The following is a 15760-nucleotide window of genomic DNA, read 5'->3' on the forward strand; positions in this document are numbered from 1 at the left end:
GTAGTGGGGGGCAGAGTAGCTGTAAAGCAGCTGAGCAGAAAAGGAGCTGGGAGTGCTGGCTGACAGCAGCTGAACATGAGTCAGTGTGTGCCCAGGTGGCAAAGAAGGCCACTGGCACCCTGGCTTGAGTCAGAAACAGAGTGTCCAGCAGGATCAGCGCAGGGATTGTCCCGCTGTACATGGTACTGGTAAGGCTGCATCTCGAATCCCGTGTCCAGTTCTGAGCCCCCCAGTACAGCAAAGACACTGAGGTTCTGGAACGTTTCCAGAGAAAAGCAGTGTAGCTGGGGAAGTGTTTGGAGCACAAGTCTGATGAGGAGAGGCTGAAGGAACTGGGGCTGCTTGGCCTGGAGAAAAGGAGGTGACCTTATTGCTGTCTACAACTCCCTAAAAGGCCACTGCAGCCAGATGGGACTTGGTCTCACCTCCCAAGTAAGAAGTAATAGGACCAGAGGAAGTGGTCTCAAGTTGCAGCAGGGGAGGATTAGTTTGGATATTAGGAAAAATTTCTTCACCAAGAGATTTGTCAGACTTTACAGCAGGCTGCCTGAGCTAGTGCTTTAGTCAGCGTAGATGTGACACTTAAGACATGGTTTAGTGGTGGATTTGGGAGTGCTGATTTAATAGTTTGACTCAATGACCGTAAAAATCTAGCCCAACCTGAGATTCCCTCATGAATTTCTATGATCCTTTGAGTTCCAAAAGCAGGTATACTTTTAGCAGTTGAGCTTTGTATTTTGGTGATAATAGTCCACTAATTTTTTGGGTTTTTTTTTTTTTCTTCAGCAGCTGCATTTGTGATCACCTAGTGCACATCTGTAAGTTTTGTATTCTTGTACAGAGTGTGAGGAAGTTTACAGATTGTTGTTGGCATTCTCTTTTAATAGTAAGTTAACGAGTCTCTTAGGAAAGATGGCAGTATGTGGCCACAGCTAGCTGCCCAGAATCTTAGTTATATTTAAGTGTATGACTGTGATAGAAATTTGTAGGCCTGTTTATAGAGAACTAAATTTTCATCCAAATATTTATGATCTCTTGGGTCTATTAATGCAGAGTTTGAAATAATGTCTGTAAAACATCTCGGCTCCTGCATGAATGTGTTTAAAAGTGTTCAGTGATAAAGACTTCTGGATAGTTTATAGAGGACAGTTTGAGTGTCAATAAAGTTTTTATTCATTTGCATTTATAAGCATTAGATTAGACTACAAAATTTCTTTTATAAAGCTTGTAAAGCCTTTAAACTTAGAGAAGCCTTTGGCCTCATTAAGATGGTATGACGAGATGAAGGTGACAGGTTTGCAGCAGGAGCAGCAGGATTGTCTGAATACCTGAGGGGTGTGCGGTGGCAGGCAAAGGCTGTAAGGGATGGAATGGAGTCTGGGCCAAAGCTCTGTCTTAAACCTAATAGCAGATCCCTGACAGAAGAAGATCCCTCAGGGAAGAATGTGAAGGCAGGACAAGTATAGATAAATCCTTCTCCTAATAAATGTATCTAACTTCTGCCAACCTCTATCTTTGGATATGTATATATGTATACTTTGTCTGTATATGAGCATATGGGTGCAGTGAATGGTATTTTAGAGAAATAGTAATGTGAAAATGTAAAAAATAATTTCACATTCTAGTTTGCACTCAGCGAATCTGTGTCAAGGGACTAAAAGCATAATAAGTAAAGTGCTTGGGATGCAGACCATCCCACTTCTGAAATTGCTGTTCTAGGGGTTCTGAGCGCACTTCAGTTGAGCTTTTCTCTGTATGGCTGCAGCTGTGCATCGTCCCTGTTATATTGGCTGAGAAAAGGCTACTGTGTATGTCTTGAATATATTAATTCAAAATGCAAATAAGACAGGTCATTGATTTGAAATTTTGCATATGAAAAAATCTGTGGAGGGAGATTACTTTTATCTTTCTCAGCAGGTTGAAGGAGGTGATTCTACTCTTCTACTCCAGTCTGGTGAGCCCCACCTGGAATTCTGCATCCAGGTAAGGGCCCTCAGCACAAAAAAGACATGGGCATGTTTGAGTGGGTCCAGAGGAGGACTATGAAGATGATAGAGAACTAGAACAACTCACTTTGCAGACAGGCTGTGATTTGGGATTCTTCACTGTGGAAAAGCAAAGGTTTCAGAGAAACTTGTTTGCAGCCTCCCAGTACCTTAATGAGGCTTAATAGAAGGAGTACCTTGTCCTGATAGTTTTTATAGGAGCAAATAGCAACAGAACAAGAGGCAATGATTTTAAATTGAAAGAGGATAAGTCTAGATTAGACATTAGGAAGAAATTCTTTACTGTGAGGGTGGTGAGGGACTGGAATAGGTTGTCCAGACAGGTTGTGTCTGCCCCATCCCTGGAAATATTCAAGGCCAGTTTGGATGGAGCCTTGGGCAGTCTGATTTAGTGTGTGGCAGCCCTGTCATTGGAAGGAAAGCTGGAACTAAAGGATCTTTAAGGTCTCTTCCAACCCTTAAGATTCTATGATTCTCTGGTGAATTTTGCATATTTCTGATGTAGAATGGGAGGCACCGTTTAAGCATTTTCTAGATATGCTGCTCTATGGTCTCATTTTGCCCTTAGTTTCCAGGAAGAAACACTAAATGCAAATCATTTTTCTTTATTTGCAATAGGTCAAACTAATTTAGCTAAAGTTCACAGCTATCTGCATAGAAGATTATTGTAAACACAATAAAATTCAAAGGTCATTTCTGTGACTGAAAGAGGATCAGAGGTGCTTTCTGTCCTATTTTAATCTACTTCAGAGCATTGTAATGAGTTTAGTAAAGGGTGAAAGTCCAAGACTTTCCCTTGTCATTGTCCTTTATATAACTCCATTAACTATTCACTGGTCTGGCATTATAACATGTTCAATGGTGAATGAAGGAGAATCTGTCAAGGGGAACTTAGTCTATAAGAGCTCCTGATGTATGCTGATTTTGTTGATATGTTTCATCAGTTGAACAGTAGCAGCTTAGAAAGCAGAAGTCAATCTCACTCTGGTAATGAAGCCTTAATACTTACAGGCCATTACAAAGGTGAATGCTGATTTTCAGAATCAGGTTGCAAAAACACTGTGCTTTACATAGTTTCCAAAATAATCCTGAGAAACAGACATGTATTTTTGCTCCTAATTTGTTTCCTGGCACTTAAGCAGGAACATATTTTACTTGTTTCTGCAATATGCTGATATTGCTAAATTTTCCTTCTACTTAACAATCCGAATATTTGCTGTGGAGCTGGTCTAGTCTAACTGGGCCCCTTTGGAGCAATGTAAGTGGAGGCTATTAGGACATGATACTGCTCTTGGGCTTAAGATATGAACACATTTGTGAATTGTGAACACATTTAATTTAACTACCTGCAGGTAATCCTCTCTTCAGATAACTGTTTTTAGTACAGATGGTCAGAAAAGCCTATCCAAGATTCACTGTTCAATAGTTTGAAAATAATAGAAATGAAGACAATTGGATGTAATGTAAAATGCAAATTATTTATCCTCTCCTGAACAGATCAGTTGCTCTCTATTATTGAAAATGGTGTTTAACTCTAGTTTCTATGAAGAGAGAAGACTTATAGAGAAATACTTAGGTGCATTGTTTTACTTTTTTATTCAGCTTTGTTTTTCTTTTTTATTCAGCTTTTAGTTGGATACAATGACCTCAGGTTTTGACTTAATTGTGATGATGTGTGCAAAGCTGCTGAGCTTTGATAGATGATAAGAACTATGGAATCAGACAATCGTGGGCTATTTCAGTTGAGAATGGCTAGATTTGCACTCATTTTCAGACCTTCAATATTCTGCTCAAAAGAAAAGGTTTGTATAATTTTATAAAAGGTTTGATTTTGCTACAGATACTGTATAGAATAATAGAATCAGAGAACATCTTGAAAGGGACCTTAAAGATCATCTAGTTCCAAACCCCGATGCAATGGGCAGAAATGGTTTCCACTAGACCAGGTTGTTTAGAGCTCCATCCAACCTGGCCTTCAACACTTCCAGGGTTTGGGCATTCACAACTTCCCTGGGCATCTGTTCCAGTGCTTCTCGGCCCTTATAGTAAAGAATTTGTTTCTAATATCTAATTTAAACCTACTTGGTTTCTGTTGAAGCCATAGCCTATTGTCCTGTCACTATATGCCCTTACAAAAAGTCCCTCTCCATCTTTCCTGTAAGTATCCTTCAGCTACTGGAAGGGCACAATTACGTCACCCAAAGTCTACTCTTTTCTAAATTGGACAAACTCAGTTTACTCTGCTATTCCTCATAGGAGAAATGCTTCATCCCTCTGATTACCTCTGGACTTGCTTCAACAGGTTGATATCTTTCTTGTGTTTGGGATCCCAGAGCTGGATGCACTACCCAAAACACCATTTTCTCTTTTCAAAGCCAGCATAGTCATAGCTATGGACTTATAATGCCAAGGCACCCTCCTAGATCCATTATGCCCTGCAAAGCATCCCAAACCCCAAACAACAAAACCAAATACCCAATCAAACAATAACAAGAACCCAATATCTCAAACCCCGTCTGAAGTGAAAGGAGAACTATCCTTTCATTAAAGCCTTGAAACTTCCAAGTTCATCTAACTTTCTCCTGAAAGACTTTAACTGTGCAGTCATATGCAGATTAATAAGGAAGTTTCAGTCCTGATACAGATTGTTACAGCATATGATTCTTTCAACTAATAAAATGCCATTCTGAAATTACCTAGAGTAACTGATTAACTCTATTGCAAAGAGGCTAACAGTGTTTCCATGGAAAAACACAGCTCCATCAATAAGGTTTCTAAGCTTTATGGTACACCCCAAAAGGGAATTGCATCCCTAGCGGATGAGGCAATTAATCTCTTTTCCATCTCTTCACTTGGAGACTTCTGACTGCAGTGAACAAAGCCCTTTAAAAGCAATAAAAAAAGGGTTGCTCTCTGACTGCTCCTACAGAAATTTATAGGACATTTTTCACACAAAGACATTTTCCCAGCGGAATGTCTCTTTTCACTGGTGGACTTTGGAAATTGCATTAACCACAAAGCAAGGACCTACATACGTGAACTGAGTGTGTTGGTATTCTATAAGAATGGGATATGAGATGCCACATTATATTTGGATTATTAGAAAAGCCATATCCTGAAAACATTTAATGAGTATGCTAGTAAATGTGACAGATCAACAACAGCAGTATTCGATTTCACATTAATTTATCGCTTGTGAAGAACAGATATATTGTTTTTCAGACACATCTGTATTTCTCAAAGAAAATCAATTCAAGTTGAAAGAAAGTTGAATGCCAGGAAGAAGATCATTAGGTGTGATAAATGCATCTGTGAATGATCTGAGTGTGCTTGCTGAAAGAGAAGAATTTCAGGAGACTGAAAAAAGGGAAAAGTTTTCAGGTCTGAAAAGTTTCTTGTTTGCAATATTATTGCCAATTGACATATCTCAGAGCTTTCTCTGGAAAAACTGGAAATTATTTCCTCTGATGCTATATGCCTATATCTTGGCTAATAAAATAGGCAAATGGATTCTGGTGTGATTAAAAGTAAATGCTTACTTTAATTAGCATTAGCTTTGCAGGACAAAATCCTGTGTAATGTAGGTAGTATAGTAAAAAAAGGGCAACCCTGACTCAGGGAAGAGGTGATGATTTCCGGCTCCAGATCAGAAGTCTGAAGGATATGCTTTATTAAAATATACTATATTACATTATTATACTATTTAAAGAGAGATTATCCTATTCTACATACTTACTGCTTACCTATCAACAACTATCAACTAACTCAACCCGTGACTTCTCTGCTGAGAGTCCGAGACACAGCTGGACCTAATTGGTCATTGAACCCAAACAACCTTCACCAGAATCCAATCAAGCAATCACTTCAGGTAAACAATCTCTGTACCAAATTCCACATGGGAAAAAAAAGGAGAAGAAATAAAGATTGCTTTCTCTTCTTCTCTCAGTGCTTTTCCTCAGAGACAGAATTATATCTCTCTGTGCAGAGAATGTGAATGTCACATAGGTAGATCAAATTTTATTGAAGCCATTTGCATGTAGAATGTACTTGTCCTGTAGCTCTGCTTAAATCAGCAAGATAAAGTTTATTTTGAACATTAAAAGAAGAAGTCAAAATACTCAGTATATTGCATTTATTTTTGTTTTGTCCCCTGATGGGTATGAGCCCCAGATAGTTTTCTGAAGCCAGAGTTATCTTAGGACTCTTCTGCACTGCATTTCAGAGTGCCAGGAGAGAATCCATTATGCATGTTATCTGGATCTTAGTTGTGTCACAGGTGGAGAAGAACAGTGTTCTCAGTTATTGGGTAGTGTCTCCTATCCCATCAATACAAATTAACTAATCTGAATTACACCAGTGATACCAAATGCAAAAATGAATAAATGGAATTACTTTAACTGATGTTCAAAATGCAAAAGTTGAATTGATTTGCAGTCTGTTCACTTGCAGCTTATGAAAAACTTCAAAATTTCAGTAGTATTCAGTAATCTGTATTATTTTAAAGTTCTCTGGGTCTATTGCTGCTTATGTTCTTATCTTGTTGTCCTTTAACCTAAGAAACTTACAAAACCATAGTGTCTTTTAATTATCATTTTGAGGGTAGACTGGTAAGTGACATGTTTCAGTAAATTTAGGTGGGTGGTTGATGCATATCTGTAAACATTTGCTGCAATTCAACAAAGAAGTCTAGTTAATAAACTAATTGTAAGTGATTCAATAAGGAAAACTGTGTATATTTTGTGGTTATGGAATTTAAGTTAGATTGGAGAAGGAGTAGGATTTTCTTTTTCTTTTTAAAGTACATCCTGAGAGCCTTATGGCTATTAGAAAATGATAGAGGAATTATATAAACTGAAAGACTGAATAAAATTATTTTTAGTTGCAGTATTCAGTCTCTATTATGGCTTTTTGAAATGTTCCTACAAGCAACTGGGGCTCATCATTATCTATTACTCCCAATGTAGGTACATGGCTGGTGCCTTTGAAGAATGCAGATTGACCGCCTCCAAATGTGTCAGACATGGATATAACTTGCCTGCATGTATGAGCATTGTACAGTATGAGCTGCTCTCTTCTGTAAAAAAAAAAAAGACCCTCGTTGATTGAAAAGCAACAGTCTGTTCTGACAGTCACAGATTTCTCCAACTTGTGTAGCAGAGATTTCTCCAGCTTAGTCCTTTCACAATTACTTTATTGCCTGTTTTTAGCCTCAGTCAAACAGCAAAAAAAAAATGAAGCTTGAGAGGAATCCTTTATAGTATACTGTTCTTGGGAAGTACATTGAAGAAATTTTCCTCGGGATTTTTTACTGTTTCTAAATTATTGCAACCTAAAATGGTCTTCTGTGTAATGAGTTTTTATGGGAAGTCTCTCCTGGAAACTTCATATACTACTAATGTCAGAAATCTGAATGCATATTCGTGATTATTCAATTACTCTGCTTTGAACTGAAATAACATTAGTAACTGTATTTCTGTCAAAAACCTGCCCAACTACAAAGTTTTTTTACAATTTCTCAAAAAAAACCCAAAAAACCCACAAAAAATCAAAAAAAACAAAAAAGCCCAATATCTTAAAAAAATCCATAAAATATTAAAAAACAGTCCTGAACTCCTTAAAAACTCAAGTAAAGATGACTCAGCCCCCTTCAAAATTTTTTCAAACATACTAGTATTGAAAATGGAGGTAACATTTTTGATTCAATCATTATTTAAGTTACAATTTTCTTTCCTTCTGATATGATTATTGTTTTCAATTTAATAATATTCTCTGTGTTTAAGACCCTTAACTCATTAAAACAAACACTTCTAAAACTGCATTACTAGCAAAGAATAAGCGCCAGATAATTTTAAATCTGTAACATCCTGGTGGAAAAGTATTTCCTATACACTTAGATCTTAGCTTATGAATGAAGGTGTTCTGAGCTGACTTACACCCCCTTTGAAGAACAGAGGTGAAGTGAATACCTTCAGCCCTACAGGGAATCTAGTGGATGCCAAAGGTTCCCTCTCTGTCTCAGCAAAATCTCACCAAAAAATTCCACACAGCTCCTATCATGGCAGCTGGCTGTGCATCCCAGCTGAGTTATTATTCCAAACAAAGCCTGGCAATTCTAATATGGGTGATTCTTACTATTTTTTAAAATCAGATGTAGAGGTATAGAGGAACATCATACCTGAGGCTGAGTTTCACAGTGCATGCCAGACTGCATAGCGTGGGTGTGAAAAATCTTCCAGTCTGGACACATTTTATTTGTAGACAGGCACATTTCCTCCAGGTGACAGGAAATCTGGGAAATTTTATTCCCAAATGAATTAGTTTGGGTTGGCTTGTATTCAAAATTATCAACCTTCCTGTTTGAAATAATAGCAAATTTCTGAAATATATAGCAGAGATCTGAATATATAGGAAAGGCCATTAAAGGAAGTCAAGATAGAAATTAGCCTTCAAATGTTAGGAATTACCGTCAGCTTTGCTGAATAGTTTCCTTCACACTTAAAATAGACGCATGTAGGCGCACAGTTTGTGGTAATTGGGAGTGGGGCTGCAGTGGAGCCTCATCCCCCGTGGGCTACAGGTTTGCAGGACAGGTGAGCAGCATTGGAGGTGATGAGACATGCAGTGCTGAGGTGTGCTGACCCATCAACACAGGGTGCAGAGGGCACACAGTTATAATGCATGAACATGAGGGCTATAAAAGATTGGGCTAAAGAATGAGAAGGGTGAGTGCTTGAAGCCTTCTGCAGTGATATGTTGTTACTTTGTGGGGGTTGAGGCTTACTGAAGTTGTATGCTGATGACCTGTGTATCATGGCCGTCTCAACTGTGACATGTGCATTGCACTAGGGTATTCTCATTCTGCACAATATTACCCTCATAATGCTTCCTGTCTAGAGCTGGACTATTTCATGGAAAAGACGTGCATGGTTGTCTCCTTATGTAGGCAACTTGCAGAAGGGATTGAGCACAAGGGATTTGTCTAACATAGAATGCAATGGGTGCTCACACTGAGGAGCAGGTTATTCAGTTTTTAATCCTGCAAGTCTTGCAGTTTAAAAATGAAGATTAATGCAGAGAATGAGTCTTGGATCTTGGGTCCTATCCCATTACTGTTTTGAGAGACTAAATCACATATGCAGCCTTGAGACTGACTCATTTTAAATGGGAATTAGCATTGCTTTCATCAAAAAGCAAGTTAAGAATAATTTCTTTAACCTAATAAGGTTTGTACACATTATGGAGTTATAGAAAAATCTTTCAGTCAGTGAAAGCAGAAAGGAAAAACTACCTAATTTTCAAGAAGAATTATCACAAGTACATAATTACCTGGTGCTGGAAGCTGAAATGTGGCTTTTTGGCGAAATAGTACAGATCTTATATTGGTCTGGGAACATTATTTTGGGATTTTTGATGCACTTTCTAAGCTATTATATGTACTTTTTGGATTTTTTTCTTTCTATTCTTTTCCTATGCTTCTCCTAAAACAATGGGCAATTTGGAAGACTCTAATTATTTTGGAGTGTTGGTAGGGAGGGTAGAAATAATTAATTGATGTAACGGTAGGGGTTTTTTCCAGTTTGCACATTTTATACCTATGTTAACTAAGCAATATTTAGCAAAGACAGAAGCAGTTTGAATATGTTGATGAAATATGTTCACATGTGGATGCTGCTTCTACACAGCAGAGATAGCTGGTGCTCAGCACGGGTGTGCAGTGTGTCCAAAAGCACTGGGAATACCTGTTTCTGCACGGGCAGTGTAGTTCATCTGCAACACACCAAATCTGCTACAGAATCAGCCTGGCATATGTCATGGTTCCTAGCGAGATATGCAGCCAATGAAAAGGATGTGCTGCACCTGAAAACACTGGTAACCGATGTCTTCAGTCTTGACAGCAAAGACAAAGCTTGCAAATGAAAGAAAGCTCCTGGGGAAAGCCTTGATACGCAGGAGCTACTTTTGGAATAATCCTATAGCAAGTGGGATGTGCCCCAACAGAGAAACTATGCGAGAGAAAGCAATTAAAACTGGAACTAATCAAATATAATGCCAGTTGGTCCAACAAGTAATAATTTGATATTTACAATCTGTTCTGGTGTTGTAAAACTCACTGAGGGGCTAATATGGAGCGCATGATATTTTCCCTGGCAGAGTCCAAGTAAAATGATGGTACTGATTTTAATTTGTAGGGCTGGGCCTGCTTTCCTGGGAGTATCAATTCTCTGCTATTTTCTTCTCTTCCATGCTTCAACTTTACAATGTATATAGTGAAGCACCACAGAGAGTAATTTGCTCCCTTTCAGCTTTTTCCTTGGTGGCAAGACCACTGTCATCTGTCAGTGCAGTGAAGAGAAGATGATGGAATTTAAATAGACAAATTAAAATTGACAATTTTATTTACATCTGTCTTCCATTGTGTTTTCCAAGCAGATACAGCTCTTAGCCTGGACAAAGTCAGAATAAAGTATATTTATCAAGATGTGTTTTAAATATGATTCTTAGTCTGATGCTAATTTAATAGAGCACCCTCACTAATTTTGTAGAAGCTGATAATGTCATTACTGCTGCTCTTTAGAGGGATAGTCAATAGTAGCAATAGATTAAAACCATTTTTTTTCCAGTATAAATAACAATATATTGAAACAGCTAATCTAGTAAATTTATTTGCAAAGTTAGGTTTTCCAAGTTCATCTCACATGCGACTTCTTAAATAACCTCTCCCTTTCTAAATGTTAATAACTTCTATATTACTGAATTTGAGATAAACCAATTTCTTCACTATTTAAAAAGAAAAATGTTGGTCATTAAATTCTGTTGTAGGTTGTTGATCAATTTTCTTCCTCTGGGATCATCATTTCATTAGACCTACTTATAGAACATAATTTAGAAAAGAGAGAAGTTCTTTGTGAATAACTGCAGTGCTTTTTTCTCGCTGTGGCTGTAATTAAGTTGAGTTTGCTTGCTTTTCTAGTGCCTTTTTGGAGAATAGGTGTACATCCAAAATTTCTTTCTCCCTAAAGTTCAACCTCATGATACATTTACAGAATGTCTAAGTGGTTGTCAGGCATGTCTGAGCAGAACAGAGTTCAAAGTGGATCTTCCTTTTCTAAACAAAAAAGTGAAAATTACCATAGGACAGAAAAGCTCTGCCTGTTAATTTTATTCTTCATCAGATTGTTTCTGTAGTATCTGTTGTTTGCAGTTCAGACTTCAGGTATCCCTGACCTAGTTGCTTGAAATGATACTAAATTGACAGCTTAAATAGTTTGGGCAAAGAAAACTACTTTAGTGTGAGACAGCTTTGAGGAAATTTCTACTCAAACTGTCTTATCTGTGCCTTTATGAACTGAAAACTGAAGTTAAAAAAAAAAAATAATCCCCAAAGTAAAAGTGAAATGCTGAGTGTGCATATGTTCTATTAATGCAGTGAAGAGAAGCAGAGGTAAAAAAATCTCCCAGCCATGATGTATAAGGCAAGAAGTGAACGGTTGAAAAGGAAAAGTAACTTCTAGGGATGTACTTAATAAATATTTCACAGAGTAAATGATATATGAAAAGAGATAGGATTCATTTGCACAGACACATGCTACCAGTAGCCTAGATATTTTTTTCTGATTTTAATAATTTCTTCTGCTGGGAAAAAAAAATCTGTCTGAAACAGTAGATAAAGTGAATGTAAGTTAATTTTAGCCATGAGCAGAGATGCTTTATGCCGCTCTGCCCTGTGCACTAAGAAGCTGTGTGTGGTGTCATCTGTCAGTAATGAAGAAAGCATCTGGTTGGTGATGATTTGTTCTCAGTACAAATTAGCTGGGACTTCCACTTAAAAAAAAAAAACAAAAACACTTACTTTTTTTTTTTAGGACCATGGGTAACTGAAGTAAGCCACTGCTGGGAAGACTGACCTGGTGATCTTCACTGGAGAAATAATAAAAATAGATTAATTTTATTGCATTAATTTTAACAATTTGTTTGTTCTTTGATAAACACAAGGGAAATGACCACATTTTATCATTATAAATTATTAAAGCTAGTGTTTTGAATGAAGAAATACTGCTTTATACTTAACATGAAAACTAAACAGTATATGTCTTAAGCTGATATTTATTTTCATGTTGTAGAGACTGAATGAACAGATTTTTAGTATTTTTGTTTTATATAATCTGTTTTAAAACTTAGTATATCACTAAATTTGTGATATGGAGTAATGGTATTGTTATCATGTAGTATTTATCAAAAAACAGCATGAAGTTACTAAAACTGGATGTACAATCTGATAAAGAGAATCAATTACATTATTGTGGTTAATTAAAAAAAAAAAAATTTTTTTGATAAAAGCATCTGGTGCCTGAAGGTCAACAGTTTAATGGACAGCAAAGATGTATGGCATTTGAATAATATATTGGAAACACTGACATCAGAAATGTTTCTGATGAGGAAAACACTCATGAACTTAACCTTGAGCACAGGGCTAGTTTTATTAATTCTTATGCCATTTCTGTAATTACCTATGCACTTTTTTCTAAATTGAGCATGTTTAGATCGGACATATGTGGCAGAGATATATTTTTTATTGTGGATTACTTCCCAAGTAAGGTGAGAGCGTCCTCTCTATGCCTGACTGAAAACTCAGACCCGTGACTTCCAGCATTGCTTTCATGGTACAACTGTAAATTTGGACTTCTGATGTTCTATGAGTGGCATTTGTTTTGAAATACTAATAATAAGTTATGTTTTAAAATTGTCTTAGAGGCTCATCTTTTGCTGCCTCTGTTCTGCTGTTAAGCGTGAAATTCAAAAATTTTCTCATGGCTTTGCTCCATCTGTTCTGCTGAGTTAAAGCAAGTAGAAGGTTCTAGGAGAGCCCCAAGCCTTAAGTCAGTACCTTGTGTAGCTTTTAATGTTTTTTCATCAGGGAAGAAGTAAAAAAAGTTCCTTTTCTCCCACAAAACATTTTCACCCTTTTTTCAATCCTCTTTTCCACCTCTTGTTTGTTTTCCTTTCTTGGTATAGCAACTGCCATCGTTTTGTCCTTCACCAATTACTGGAAGGACACCTTTCCATATGTCAACTAAGATAAAGACCTACTGCTGGCAAATTTTACTGCAAGTAACCCTGAATGCTGAGGTGCTAATTATAGCCTTCAGAGGAAGCAATAAGGATGTTAAATCAATTGCAAAATGTGTGTGCAAGAATATTAATTGTAGTAATTCAAAGTTATTTTGATAAAATTTATGTGAAGCTCAGTTGGAAATTGTTCCAGTTTTGATGAATCACAAGGGGAGAGGGAAGGTGGCTAGTTTTGCTAGAAAATAGGTCAAAGCCTTCTCCCTGGAATTTCTATATGATAGGTATATTTTCAGGTGCCTAATCTCTTTTGCCCTCTCCAATACAAATGTGACTCTTAATTGCTGTACATCTTTGTGAATTCAGCTGTGTTATGTTGTGAGTACCTCTCTGGTTTTTTCAAAGTGTTTCTCCATCACAGTCTTTTTCAAACACAATTGGCAAGCCATAAATTTTATGTGTTGAAATCTTTCCTGTAATCTTCCCTTTTATAGAGGTATCCATGATAAATTAACTTTGACTCATCCTGTTTTATAAACATTTGGATTATGTTGTTGGAATCTCTTTATACAATAAGAATGTTCAGTGCTATTATTTGCTCTGGTCAATTATATGAGATCATCAATTTATTTTTCTACTTGCTGTTTATACTGGTGATAGGGAAGCAAAAAGTAAAACAATGTGTTTCAATCCAAGACAGGGGGACACAAAGGGAGAGCCTGCAAAGTCACACTGATGTTGCAGAGTACTGTACACTCAGCCTTATGGATTGGAGGTGACAATGCCAGAAGACCTCACATCAGTCTTCAGTAACAAACAGAGCTGATGTTTTTAAATAGTTGTCTTCCCATTATGATTTATTTTGTTGGAACAACAGTTTTTGGCCAGACATAGAGGATTAAATGCAGGGTGTCCTGCTGTTGAAGGAGGAGAAAGTACCTTTAGGTCATAACTGCTTGACTAAAGAAGAGTGTTTGTAAAACATTTGATTGAAGATTGATTACCTCTCTAAGCTGTTATCCTGATGAATAGCAGGGATACTCAAACATTTGCAGGAGAAGAAAGCAGAGAGGTTAAAGGTGAAACTCTGGATCTGGAAGTTTTGTATTTATTTCTTTGTGAAACAACTCTGGCATGACTGTAAAGTGCTCACTCACTGTCTGTGCTATGTGTCCTGGAATGAAAACACTAATCGTTTTTTAAAGGGTTTATACAAAGCTAAATTTTCAGGTGATTGAATCTACCACCATGATAACAATAAGCTCAGTGCAAGAATAGCAAATTCTGCTGGTACCTTGGGCAGAAAGGAGGAGAAATGAAACTATCCCAGATGCAATAATATATATGCAGTGATATCCCGGCTAAGAATTGTGCCTTGAGCTTCACATTTGTAAAGCTGTCTCTGTTAATTGTTGGGGAAGATGAAACAAGAAAGCCTTACAAATATGATTGCCTGGCAAAAGATTTAGGAAATACAGAGATTGAGATGGTAATAAGTTTTGAGATACCAAACCTTAGTTACTGCACAAGTAGAAAACAATAGTACAGCCAGGATGAAAACAATCCCTCCTGCTGGTTGAACAATGCCCTTACCTACAGATAGGTCCAAAGATCAAATGAACTGTTCTATCTCACCCGCCCAAAATGTATGGTTCATCCCACACCTGTAACCCTCCCCTGAAACATCAAGTGTCTGTGACCCCATTGGCCCAAGTCTTGTTCCAGCCCACCTTGAAGCCCCCTGATAAGGGGTCTCTGAAGGGCCAGACGCTCTCTTGGAACTTCCACCCTCTCCTGGAGCATCCTCTTATCTCCCTCTACCCCTTGCCTCTCCCTTCCCCCACTCCCTCAGGCCTTGCCACGTGCTGCATCTAGCGACTCCACGTAGGGACTTTCGCCCTCTATAATAAACCTGATATTCTAAAAGCAGCCTTCAGAGATCTCTCATCTGCATCCACCCAAACCATCCTGGAGTCCAGCATCCTCACAGTTAATAATTCTTGTTTTTGTGGACCTGAGTATGTTGCTGCTGCTTTGATTGTTTAATATAATTTGAAAATGCTAATATATTTGAACAATTGCCTTTCCTTCCTTCCTTGGTGTAATTGCGAGAATGTTGAGAGATTATTCCTTTATCATGATCCTTGTCATATAGCATTAGCTTAGTGTTTTTGTTGTTCAGGAAATAGTCTTTTGTTTTAAAGACTTCTTAAGACTTTCAAAATACATGTTAAAGGGTGTGTTAACTTACCTGGAACATTATTTCTGATAGACCTTATCAGAATATCAGGTATAGTAGAAGAAGAAGTTATCAGATATAAAAGATATCACCTGATATCTGTGCTTCTGTTACCTGGAGTATGTCTTCAGCAACCAAATAAGAGCTTTATTTTACAGTTTATTTTATAGACTCTAGCCTGCAGTAACCTAATCTCATCTACAGTTTGTTTCTCTCCCCTTGCACTACCCTGTGTTCATTTTTTTAATGAATCTCTGTAGTCTTCATTTATACCATCTGATTCCACAACTATCTTCCATGTTCTATATTTCCTTGCTACAGTATTTTCAACGTTTTTCCTTACCTGCCATTAGTGAGATACTGAATCTGCAAGAGGCAGTAGGTGCTCTTCTATTGCTTTTCAAAGCAATAGAGTTGCTATCTTCTACAGAAAGGCTAGTTAGAGAGA

General features: G+C 37.4%; 1 long non-coding RNA gene across 1 annotated transcript; it reads left to right on the top strand.

The window, feature by feature from the left end:
• The first annotated feature begins 1902 nt into the window (after positions 1-1902).
• On the top strand, positions 1903-12751 carry LOC140682518 (uncharacterized). Its single transcript, XR_012054355.1, has 3 exons — positions 1903-1983; positions 6971-7047; positions 11870-12751. It is a non-coding gene; the product is annotated as an uncharacterized lncRNA (long non-coding RNA).
• The last annotated feature ends 3009 nt before the right edge of the window (positions 12752-15760 follow it).

This window comes from Taeniopygia guttata, chromosome 2, assembly GCF_048771995.1.
Source record: "Taeniopygia guttata chromosome 2, bTaeGut7.mat, whole genome shotgun sequence".
Classification (NCBI taxonomy): domain Eukaryota; kingdom Metazoa; phylum Chordata; class Aves; order Passeriformes; family Estrildidae; genus Taeniopygia; species Taeniopygia guttata.